We start from the raw sequence: 13,358 nt of genomic DNA, 5'->3' as shown, positions 1-13,358 counted from the left end.
ATTTGCTTCTCAAACTACATAACAATTCTTCTGTGATAGAACAATATTTATAACTATACCATGCCCATGCCTGTGACTTCTGTGTTCAATGGGAACACAATACTGCTGATCCCCTAGAAGCTGAGAGAAATTACTTGGGATTATTTTTTGTTATCCAAAGGATGTTCAAGGTAACAAATTCCACACAGGGAACTGTAGTATGAATCTTAAAGGTTCTTATTAATAAGATCAAACCTGAGGGCTGGGCGGTGGTGGCACACGCCTTTAATCCCAGCACTTGAGAGGCAGAGGCAGGCGGATCTCTGTGAGTTCGAGGCCAGCCTGGGCTACCGAGTGAGTTCCAGGAAAGGCGCAAAGCTACATAGAGAAACCCTGTCTCGAAAAACCAAAAAAAAAAAAAAAAAAAAAAAAAAAAAAAAAATCAAACCTGAGGCCAGTTATTGGGGTGAATGTTGGTAGATCAGAGAGACAGAACAAGCCACAGCTACCTCACCTTGCCAGATCCTCAGCTGGTCTTGTTTCCTCAGACTGGAAGCTTCTGAGTCCTCATCCAGAATGGGTCTCAGCTGAATTGCTGCTCAAAAGCCTGAATGCTTAACCAGGCCAAATGCCTAACCAATCAAATGCTGCTAGTTTCTGGTCCTCATGCCTTATATATCTTTCTGCTTTCTACCACTACTCCCTGGGATTAAAGGCTTGCTTTCTGGGATTATAGGCGTGATGAGTCACCATGCCTGTCTGTATCCTTGAACACATGGATTTCTGCCTCTGGAATGCTAGGATTAAAGGCGTGTGCTACAACTGCCTATCTTTTATGTTTAATATTGTGGCTGCTCTGTCTCTGACCCCTATAAGTTTATTAGCATGCACAATATTTGGGGGAGCACAATACCACAGGGAACTGTTTGATAGGACTTTTATTTTATATTTTTAATTTTTAAATTGCACTTTTTATCATTTCTTTTTATCTATCTATCCATCCATCCATCATCTATCTATCTATCTATCTATCTATCTATCTATCTATCTATCTATCTATCTATCTATCTAATCTCTATATATGATACTCTCTGTCTTTGCCTCTGTCTCTCTGTGTCTTTCTGTCTCGGTCTCTCTCTGTCTCTGTCTCTCTGACTCTGTGCATATGTGTAGAATGTGTGCATTTTGGACATCTGTGGTCATCAGAGGACAACTTTTGGAAGTCAGTTCTCTCCTTTGAATGTGTGGAACCTGGAAATCAAACTGAGGTCAACAGACTTGGCGGCAGCAGCAAGAACCTATACCCACTGATCCCTGGTAGAAATACTTTGAGGAACAATCTAATATAGGCTAAGTTATGACCTAATATGTGGTACATCACAATTTTGACCTAGTTATTAACCTCTGTGGGATCTCTGTGCCTTTTCTGAGCCTTGTTTCCCTCATCTGTAAAATAAAAATGTTGTACTTCAGTGGTTTTCTATGAGAACTGGAGATGAGAGCAGGCATACAGAGTCTCCATGAACTACAAGTCCTACTTACATACACGGCATCTGGAACTTCAGCACTAATCATTTTGCTACTAATATTAACCTTTGATGAATGGTATCTCTATGAGAAAAAGAAGGGGTAGTCTGCACAAAATTTCTTCTCATCTTAACTCTGTATGCTAATGGAGAGGCTGCGTGGGATTGTCTGAGGTGGCTGTGTAGGCCAGACCTTCTAAAGTGAGAATTGAAATCTCATTTCAAAGGGCTTCTCAGCCACATACTGTTTGCCAGTGCGCAGGCTCACTGCCCACATGCAGGCCGCTTGCGTCTTTGGGAAGGGGTGGTGTGATTCCATGAGACGTGTTACTGTCAGTGCAGATGGAGAAATGCCACTTGCTCCGAGTTTATGGTTCCAGCAACTCCATCTTCTGCCTGCCACGTATCAACTCACAGCTGCATGCTTATCTTTGGATTTTTATTCCAAAAGGAGAGAAAATGAAATCTACAAGCAAAATATTGTCTTACTTTCTTTCAAAGTACACGTGGGATTTTTTTTCCCTCAAGATACCTTTCTATAGATTGAAAGTTCCATTCTTTGACATTTTTCTCCCCTCTTGACGAGGGCGGTGAGAATGACAGTGTGGTTAATAGAGATGGGCATGGAGCAGACATATTCCCAGACTGACTGCTGGGTCTCGGCTTTATTGAACAGCAGTTAGAAGTTTTGAGAGTGCTAAAAGGGTCTAAAGACTTTCCACAGAGGCCTTAGGAATAAACACAAAGGTGTTTGGACTTCTCCATTTCATGACCTTGCTACAGCTCCACATAAAGTAAACTAAAGTGAAGAAGGTCATGGGATCCCTGAGGTTGGATTTCTAAAATGAAAGAAAGAAAGAAAGAAAGAAAGAAAGAAAGAAAGAAAGAAAGAAAGAAAGAAAGAAAGAAAGAAAGAAAGAAAGAAAGAAAGAAAGAAAGAAAGAGGAAAAAACTGTGGCAATCCCAAGACCGTTCTACTACTAAAGTGCTCAAACTCTGAACTTTTGTTTTCTTCTGAGAAAATGGTTTTTAAATATTTAAAAATGCCCCAATTTCTTTCTAGATTCCCAAAACCGCAAAAGTTAAATGGGAAGGTCAGAAAAGCCAGGCTAATTGTGGGGGCTCTGGCACTTCTCTGAACTGCTTTATAAAACAGAGATACTCTTACAGGGTACAACTTTTGTCACCAACTTTCAATGGCCTGGACAGAAAATATTCAGCATTCTTCAGTCTGGAGTCTGAGGTCCTCTCTAAGTGTTCTCCTAAAATGCATTCTGTGCATCTGTGGTTGCCAAATGCCCTAGGCAGTCCGTATGTGGGCTCTATGTGCTACCTATCATTTCTCTCACTGTTGAACAAATCAGTACTTCCACGACCTTTGTTCCCAGTCTCTCTTCAACCTGGAGCAGTCTTCTAGCTGTTGAGACCTGTTAGTGTTCTTTAAGTCCCTATGGGAAGCTCACTGCCTCTACAAAACCTTAAATTCCAAGTGGAATTTTTACTTTCTGTTGGATATTTATATATTTTATTACTGACTCTTTCACTCTCACTTGGTTAGACATCACAAAATACCCACTAACTCACGAGTAATCTAAGGACAGAATCACATATTATTTGGCTTTAGGTTTGTTCTATGCTTTGAAGTACCAAGTGCTTCCTAAACACGAAAGCAAGTAGATGAATGAACAGGTGACTGAAACAATGGATGGATGAGTGAGAAACTACCAGAAGCTTACAGAATAAGTTGCGAACTCAAAGGGATATGTAAAGGCTTGCCTTAATCCTACCTTCAGATGTTTGTTTGATACAGTCGAATGAGGGTGTGTGCATACAGCTTTGAATACCTACTAATAGTGTTAATTTCATGTGTTCCATGGTCATTTATTTGAGGAACTTGATCTTACTCACTCTTTAGAAACTGATTTGTAACCTATAAAACCACAGGAATCCTTCTGTGGCAGCTCCTGAGACTCAGATGGCCCTTACCTATTCCTCAACTTTGCCACCTGACCCAAAGTGTTTCATTCACTGGAGTCTAGGTATTGCTCTAAGGATGGAAAAAGACACAACTTGGATTAAGTAGAACTTTCTTTAAGAAATTAAGCAATAAGGGGGACTCTCTTCCTGTCATGGGGGATAATAATCAACTCAAGTTCAATTACTTTCATTTGAAAGTAAGAAAATTAAATTATAATTAATAAAGTTATATTAAGAAATTATTCTAACATTGTCACTTTTTCTAAATAATTGATTGTACATCAGAAACATTTCATTAGTCAATAAAAAAACTATCTCCTATAGTCATCCATAGGGATAAATTGCTCATTGTTTACAAAACTTAAAGCACCATATCTTCCTGGAATATCTACAAATCATTGTTAATGGGATTGCTTTTTATACTATGTAGCATTATCCATGCTTTCAAAATTTCACCTTGAAGGGTGCTCTGATCTATCAGATTGGCCTGCAGAGTGAGTCCATGGGGCATTTTCTTGATTATGTTTGATGTGGCAAGGCCCAGCACACTGTGGGCAGTGCTACCACTGGGCAAGTGATTCTTGGTATATAAGAAAACAATCTGAGCAAGCCATGAAAAGCAAGCCAGCAATTCCTCCATGGTATCTGTTTCAGTACCGGCATCCTAGTTTCCTGCCTTGAATTCCTTTCCTGACTTCCTTCATGTTATGCTGGAAGCTAGAAGCTGGAAGCTGACATAAACCCTTTCCTCCCCAAGTTGCTTTTGGTCATGGTGTTTATCACAGCGGTAGAAATCAAACTAGAGCAAGGGGTATTTGGAATCAGACTTATTATTTCCAAGGCTCTCTTGAGATAATAAATGATCTGATCATTTATGAGTAAAGGTAAACACACACACACACACACACACACACACACACACACAGAGAGAGAGAGAGAGAGAGAGAGACAGAGACAGAGAGAGAGAGAGAGAGAAGAAAACATCTATAGAGAAGAAAAAACCCATTATTCCTATTAGTAAGAAGGTACTACAGAATGAATTGTGTGAACATTGCATGCTCCCTGGGAATAGAAAATTACAAGAGAGCATGCACTATAAACTGGTTCACTTGGAAACGCAGAGTCTCCACACAGTTCCACTCCATGTGGAATGTTGTATGACTAAATGTACAGCTGAATTTGTAGTTATGTCTGCTTACCTCAAATCTTGTATCTATTCAGTATTGCTGATCATGAGCAGATTACTCTGGCCTCCAATGCTCATAAGCTTCATTCATAAAACAGGTAGAAATAATTCCCATAATTCTTAGGGGCTTGGGCAAAGGTATAACAATTGACATAAATGATATATGACAGGCATAGCATATATAAGAAGTGTTCTGCAAACTTTCACTTTTAATGTCAACGTTTGTGAATTCAGCCATAAAAGAAAACTGAAATTCTTGACATGAAATTTTGTCCATTAGTTTGGTAATCCATTTGGGTTGGCAAAATATAATATGAAAGTAGTGAATTTTTTTTATTCCATTGGTCACCAAAAGCAAATGCTGACAAAATTTAACATTTTAACTGTTTTAAAAAATCCTAAAATAAAACAACCAACTTAACATCAATAACAGAAACAAGAAAATAATTTTGCTAGTAATTTTCATTGTGTGGTAATGATGGTCCTACTTTTTGCATGTGAATATATGCTCCTCTACTGGTACAAAAGTGATATCAGATATCTTTTTTCAGACTTTGGATGAAACAAAAAATGCATCTAGTTATATGCTTTTGGGGTCCCAAAGCATATTGTATTTCCCCAATAATGCATTCAATGAAGGCAGTAGCTTGATGGATGAAGTTGCATGTTAATATAATCACTGGATATCTGTCCATATTTGAATGATGGTAAGAATAGTGAATAGGCCGGGTGGTGGTGGCGGCAGCACAGGCCTTTAATCCCAGCACTCGGGAGGCAGAGCCAGGCAGATCTCTGTGAGTTCGAGACCAGCCTGGTCTACAGAGCGAGATCCAGGATAGGCACCAAAACTACACAGAGAAACCCTGTCTCAAAAAAAAAAAAAAAAAAAAAAGAATAGTGAATTAGTGAATAGGGAACACTAGATAACTAAAATGCTTTGTAAAAGTCAGCATTCAGTTGAATCTACAAATGTAAAATCAATTTGAGTTATTTGAAAACTGACAAAGAAGGGAGATGCTAACCACGCATGCTGGTACTTACTTTATAGATCCTGTACTTTGGGTGTGGAGGCAAAAAGATCAGGAGTTCAAGGCCAGCCTCAGCTACATAGCAAGCTCAAGGTCAGTCTGAGCTACTTGATACGTTGTCTTAAGAAAATCCAGGGAAGAGATTATTTAAGTGAATATCTGTTGAGGTAGTTTCCTTGTTAAAGGTAATGGATGGTTCAGACTACATATCTGCTATCACTAATAGTGTTTGCTGGCATCATCTTTGTAGATTCCTGGGTGATTCCCTTGTGTCAGGTTTTTACCTGATCCTGAACTACACTCACCCACCAATAGTCTTTATCAGTACTCTCCCCTACTGTAACCCGGGCTTAAAGAGGCTCACAGAGACCAAACTGACAATCAGGGAGCCTGCATGGTACTGACCTAGGCACACTGTATGTATTTACAGGTGTTTACCTTGGTCCTCTTGTGGAACTATTCCCAACAGTGGTAGCAGGGGCTGTCCCCAAGTCTTTTAGTGGCTTTTGGGTCCCTACTCCTCATACTGTGTTGCCTTCCTCAGCCTTAACACATAGGGATGTGCTTAGTCTTACTGCAACTTGATATGCCATGCTTTGTTGATATCTATGGGAGACCTGCCCTTTCCTGAACAGAAATGGAGGAGGAGGAGTGGATTGGGGAAGGGGGGTGAAGACAAAGGGAGGTCAGGGGAGGAAAAGAGGGTGGGGAAACTGTGGCCAGGATATATAAAAAGTAATGGATGAGAAACCATAAAGAGTACTTAAATAAGCATGCGTGTAAATGTGTGCAGATATGGAAGTGAATGTAGTTCTACTTAACACTCAAAGTAAGGCTCTGATGTGTTTGACATGGTGGTAATTTGAGTCCATTTTTGGATTCAGGTAGACTGCAGCTCCAGTCCTACCTCTATCATCTTCTGGCTGCATGAATATGGACAAAACATACCTTCATTATGTCATGTATCAAGTGAGGTTAACAAATCTGTCTTCTGAGTTTTCTCTCAGTATTTTGTAAAATAATAAATATAATGATCCTGGCACAATGGTTTCAAATCACTTTTCAAGTGGCCTTTAGTGTTAGTCATCTCTCTCCATATTCCCTCCTGCTCCTTGCCCTCCACCTTTCTTCCCCATTTAATCCATCTACTCTACTTTGCCCTTTGTAACACTATATTCTCCGTACATGACATATAGTAATTGGCCAATAAGAACATGTTTCTCATGTTTCTCGTGCCCTTTGTGCAGCCGTGGAAGCTTTGGAACAGCAAAAAAAAAAAAATAGAAACTCTGAAACCAAAAATCTTTGCTAATGGGGGATTTGGCAAGAAGATGTGAAATCCATGTATTCATAGGGACTGCTAAGTTTCTGGGAGTTCCACCCACAAGCCACATTTCCAAGTCATTTCCCCCAGAATCCAGTCAAGCATGCCTTCCTCTTGTCACACTCAGCATTCTCCTTCCTGGTAAAAAATCTGAGAATTCCTGTCACACATGGGATTTGCCATATGGTATGTTTGGGGAAAGAATGGATGCAAACCAGTAGCTGATTACAATAAGCACACAAATCTCTACCTAAAGCAAGTTGTAAGATGAAGGGGGTTGACGGCGGGGATGCTGTGCTTGCTCCAACCATTCAGGATCTCTCTTCTCTCTGAGATCTCTAAGCACACACACACACACACACACACACACACACACACACACACACACACACACACACAGAAAGAGACACTGCTTGAAGATCCTGGGCAACAATTTTATAACCAGGCTGCAGAATGTTCTCTTCCTCATATTTTACTTGCCTCAGATCTTAGTCCTTGCAAGGAAAGATGGGAAAGTGGTATCATCTTGAGTACCCAGCTTGATTGAAATTGCAACTATAGCTAATGTTTCCACACTAGATGCCATTCACACAAGCACAGGCACATACACTTACAAAGTGCTGCTTTGAATGAGAAGACAAGCTTAGCCATAACATTTACAAAGAAAAGCTAAAAGTCAGCCTAACATTTTCTTAAACTTAGCACGGGCTGTTGAACACTTAAGCAGGAGAAAAGAAGTATGTATCAATTTCAGATGTAAATGGCTTTTTATCCATTGATTCCCTTTCAGGGTACTTATCTGAAGAAAATAAGTAGAAAATGTATAAAGATTTATATAAAAGAATACTCATTACAGTATTATTGGGATAGAAAAATAGATTAAAATGTACATCAGTAGAGGATTCAGTGGGTAAATTATGGTGCATTTGTAAGAAGTGGCACTCTATAGCCTTTGGTTATAAAAAGTATTTCCACACACATTGGCAGTTGTATGATAAGTTGCGAAATTATAAATCTAATAAGTGCTAAGCATTCATCAGCATCACTGTGAAGAACATTCTGTGCGAGGGCTTCTCTGTAAAGCTGAACAGCACAGCTGTCCTGTCAACATCTGCTTCTGTGCTTGTATGTGGTTCTTTCTTTCTCTATCTGCATCTTCACAGACTGCATTTGGTATCAGGGTCACATCGTGTTCCTTTTTTACTGAAGTTGCTACTGAAGGAACATCAACACACTTTAGTTGCAAGAAGCTCTGCATCTACTTGGTGATGCTCTTCTCTTCCTCTGAATAATGTGAGAAAATTGGAAGCATTGTGCAGCACAGCTATGAGGATGTGTGGAGAAAGAAGGAGCAGATCAGCTCGGCTTCTTTTCCCACAGCCAGGCAAACCACAGCGCATACCATCCTGTAGAGTAGTGAAAACAGTCATTCAGGGTTGGAAAGACAGGCTTTGGCTAGCCTGGTATTCTACATAGCCCACCACTGTGAAGATGTGGGGATATGTTGACTTGCTTCACAGGGTTTCCTCCTTTTGGCTCACTTTCTGAGTTCTCAAGGCAAACCCTGTGAGCAGAGTGGCAGGTTACAAAATTAGTACACACCAAATCAGCAGTCTTTCTATATACAAATGACAAAGGCTGAGAAAGAAACTGGGGAAGTAGTACCTTCTATAATAGCCTCAATAATATCTTGGAATAACTTCGACCAAGCAAATGAAAGACTTGTGCAATAAAAACTTTAAAACATTGAAGAAAGACATCAGATCATGCTTATGGATCCTTAGGATTAAGATTTTGAGACTGGCTTTCCTACCAAAACACTCTACAGACTCAATGTAATCCTCCTCAAAATTCCAATACAATTCTTCATAGAAAACTAAAAGAACAATTTTAAATTTCATATGGAAAATCAAAAGCCCAGATAATCCTAGATAATAAAAGAACTGCTGGAGATATCACCATCCCAGATTTCAAGTAGTAATACAGAATGGTAGTAAAAAAAAAAAAAAACAGCATGGCATTGGCATAAAAACAAACATGTTTATCAATGGAAGAGAATCAAAGACCTAGACATAACTCCATGCACCTATATACACCTGATTTTTTGACAAAGAAGAAAACATACACCAGAGAGCAAATGGTGCTGGTAAAACCAGAGATCTACACACAGGAGAGTAAAACTAGATCCTATCTATCAACCTGCACAGAACTCAGCTCCAAGTGTATCAAGAACTTTAACATAAGAACAGACTCCCTCAGTCTTACAGAAGAGAAAATAGGGAACACATTTGAAGTCTTTGGCACAGGAGACTCTGAATAAGACACCAAGACAACCATTACTAAATGGGGCCTCATGGAGCTGAAAAGCTTTCATATAACAAAGAACATGATTATTCAAGCAAAATGGCAGCCTACAAAGTGGGGGAAATCTTTACCACTTATGTATGTATTTGACAAAGGGTTAGAATCTAGAATATACGAAGAACTAAAATCAAACAAACAAAACTGAACACCAAGAAAAGAAATGGCCCAATTAAAAACGGTGTATAGAATTAAACAGAGTTCTCAAAAGATGAAATGCAAATGGTTGGGAAACACTTAAAGAAATGTTCCACATCCTTAGTCATCAGAGAAATTCAAATTGAAGCTACTTTAAGCTTTCATATTAACTTAGTCACAATGACCAAGATCAATAAAACAAACAGCAACTCATGGTGGTGAGGATGTGGGGTAACAGGAATGAATACTCATCCATGGATGGTGGAAGTGCAAACTTGAACAATCACTATATAAATCAATGTGGTGTTCTTCAGGAAGTTGGGAATCGATCTACCCCAAGATACAGCTATACACTTCTATAAAATACACCCACAAGACTCTTCATCTTGCTACAGAGATAGTTGCTCCTCCATGGTCATTGGTATATCCTTACTGATTTTCATGTGATTTTTTTTTGTTGTTATTATGTTTTGGTTTTGTGTGTGCTTTTTAAAATTTATTTCCTATTCTGTTCTTTTTTTTCTTTTTTTTTGAAAGAGAGAAAGAACATGAAAGTATGTGTATAGGGAAGTCACCTGGAGGGACTTGGAGAGAGGGGGAAGAATATGATCAAATTGTAGTATATGAAAAAAATTAAAAATAATAAAAATGTTGGATTTTATCAACTTTCTTTATGAGTTCCATCAGTCACTAATTCTTCTGAGGTAATGTTTCCTCAACACTTCCAGACATCTCAACTATTATGGAAAGCTAACAGAGGAATTTCAAGGCACATGCATATAAGTATTCACCAGATGAGAATGGAAATTTTTCTCTGATGATAAAGTGCCCAGTAACTCTGTAGCCCAGGGCTCTTGAAAAATTGAATGTAAACATTTGGGGTAGGAACTTCTGGGACAAGCTGTCATTATTTCATGTCCCTCACCAGGTCTGAAAGTACATACACGTAGTAGTGTCTCAAAAATATTTGTCAAGCTTAACTGACTTGAATGAACTAGTTATAATTTAATCTGAATGTTTTGAAGTCTGTAGAATATCCTAGCATTGTCTTTTCAAACAAATGTTCAAACTATTTCCAACAAAAGTAAGGCCTTATACAAGAAAATTTGGCAGTGTTGATACCCGTGAGGCAACAAAAGTGAAAAGGCTTCCTGTTGGCTCTAGGATGATTTCACAAAAAGGAAAAACCATATCTTAGCAAGAAGTCCACTGTGAGCTGAGTAACAAGAGTATTATTCCTCTTTGGAGAAAGGCTCCCATGAGTTTACAAGATGCTCCAGGGCCTGTGTCAATAGGGTGTGATCGGCAGTCACACCCAAGACAGAGCACCCTCACAGCCTACTTCTGTCTTCTCAAATCCAGGGGTGGTGTGAGTGAAGCACAGAGATCACAGTACCCTCAGGTATGAACATGACAAAAGAGCCTTGGGTTATCTGACTTCTGAGCAGAGGTTTAGGAACTCTAATGCCTTCCTTTGAGTCCTGGCTGAGGCAGTGGAACTTATTTCCAGGGGCCTTTCACCTCATCACCTGCAGTTTGAATCCAGTTAATGTAGACCATACAAATGTTCTCTTCTCCTACTGTCTCCTGGCTGAGGGAACTGCTGCTGGTTTGAACTGCCCACTGATTTAATTGCTTCCAATTAAAAATAAGCTTTTCCCCTATATGAAAGTATATTTTTGTTGTCAAAAATAGGAAAATAGTTATTATTGAAAGGCTGAAAATAAAAAGTTCCCCAAATCTCACCTACACATATAACAGATGTACATACATATGTGTGTATGGGCTATGTGTTAGAGATGAATGATCAACCTGGTTGTTAGTACACATAAGAATAAAATATATGCATATACATTTTAATTTTAAACATATTTTAATAGGTTAAAAACATACTGTAAATCAGTTCTATTCATCTCCTATTTTATTCATGTTTGGTTTGCTTAAATTGAAATATTTCATTCTGCAAGGATGAGGGAGGGCCAGAAGATTAAAAAGCCAACAAAATTTACAAGGCTGAAGAAGCTTTGAAAATTACAAAATCTACAAAGTCTCACAGACAAGAGAAAACTGGGAGAGGAGACTCTTCAGTGGTGCTGACTGCAGATTGTACAGGGATCTCTGGAGATATCTGTGAGTCATAATCCCTGCTGCGATAATTTGTGGCGGATGCTTCTCTTTAGTCTACCAACCAGTAGGCAAACCTTCATCTGTGTTCATGTAGGTACCCTCACTCATGTTCCTGTAAGTAACTCCATGAGACTCATCGCTTCACCACGTTACACTTAGATGGAGCAATTGCTTTGTTCTCCCTTGGTGTTTTGTCTGGACTGAGGAGTCATTTGTTCACAGCTCCCCAGGAAGAACAGAAGACATGACTTTCAACCCATCTCAGAATGTGTGAGTCAAAGAACTGAGAAGGAAATGTGAACTGGCCATATCTGAGGGTGGCAGTCAAGTCATTTGGTGTGTGAAGATAAGACATTGCCTCCTAATCCCTAACCTCGTTCATTCCCAAAGTACTGGCTCTTTAGAAGAACTATTTTGTTTTGTTTTGTTTTTCCACTCATACACATTTACAACTAGAAACTTAAGAACAATATTCTTAATTTCTTAAAAACTCTATTTTGAAAGACAAAATGCCTCTAAGTACATGACTATGTGTCTGCAGTATTTAAAACAGTGAATCACACTTGCACACATACTATTTGGGACCAAGATTCCACTTGGATTACTGTTGTAAGTTCCTCATATAGACATTGGAAAACCAAATTCCATTTGTAAAAATTCTTCTGGCTGTAGGGAAATTTTCTCTTGTGGGAAAAATTTCTATTATCCCCAAATTTCAAAATCTTGCAAAAATTCAAAAATCGGCATCATTGAAAATTTAAACAAATTACTACAATATTGTTTAGAAGTCAGATAATTTGGTCAAAACAGTCTCACGGAGTAGAGAAGACCTTAATTTTAAAGTCCTAGTAGCAGAAGGCACACAGATCTAGAATTCTGACAAGCATTTTCATTGTTCCTTTGCCTGCAGGCTGTGTTCTCAAAAATCCTTTCCTTTGTCCTTCTTGGCTTGTTTAATATTCTCATGTTGTGTTGTATGTGTTCCCAATCGCATGATATGTGTTCTTACATGTTGAGTTCTGTGGAACAGATTCTCCGTCAGAAAGAGAACCAAGCAAGCCCCATTCCTCTCTCTGACTTCTCTCTAGAGACACATCTATAGCTTCAATTGCAGACGTAACAGATGGCACAGTTGCTGTGATGCCCACTGCCTCTGCACAGCTTTGTAAGAGCACTGAAAATGAATGTCAGAACGACTGGTTCACCCGAAGACGTGAGGTGACTTTGCAAAGCAGAGAGATAGCTTGATGTGATAAAAAAAAAATGCATCATATCAAAAGGCTTGGGTTCAACCCTTGGTTCTGAAATAATAGAGGTTCTAGTCCAACTATGAGACTAGACCTGAACCACTCACTGTCAGACAGGGTGTTCTTGTCTGTAAGGAAGGAAGAGAAGTTTCTTCCTGAGAAAGTGGTATTAAGAACCAGATGAAATGATGAGTAGAAATAGTGTATGTAAAGCTGAGTTTGAACGAAAATTTTAAGTTTTCTTAGAAAAAGATAAAAATTAATTATCCCGGTGTGCAATTTAAGACAATTGAAAATGTTGAGAAACAAACATGAGTTGAAGAAAAGGAAACTTGGACTCAGAGATGAAACCATGGAGATAGGCAACCATAAAAACAAAGATTTTGAGAACCTGAAATTGATTCTTTGAAAAGATTCACACAGGAAACAATGTGTCAGCTAGATTGAGTAAACACAAAGAAAGAG

Source organism: Peromyscus maniculatus, chromosome 19 (assembly GCF_049852395.1).
Source record: "Peromyscus maniculatus bairdii isolate BWxNUB_F1_BW_parent chromosome 19, HU_Pman_BW_mat_3.1, whole genome shotgun sequence".
Lineage (NCBI taxonomy): Eukaryota > Metazoa > Chordata > Mammalia > Rodentia > Cricetidae > Peromyscus > Peromyscus maniculatus.
The sequence above is the reverse complement of the archived record's forward strand: the minus strand, read 5'-3'. Positions refer to the sequence as shown.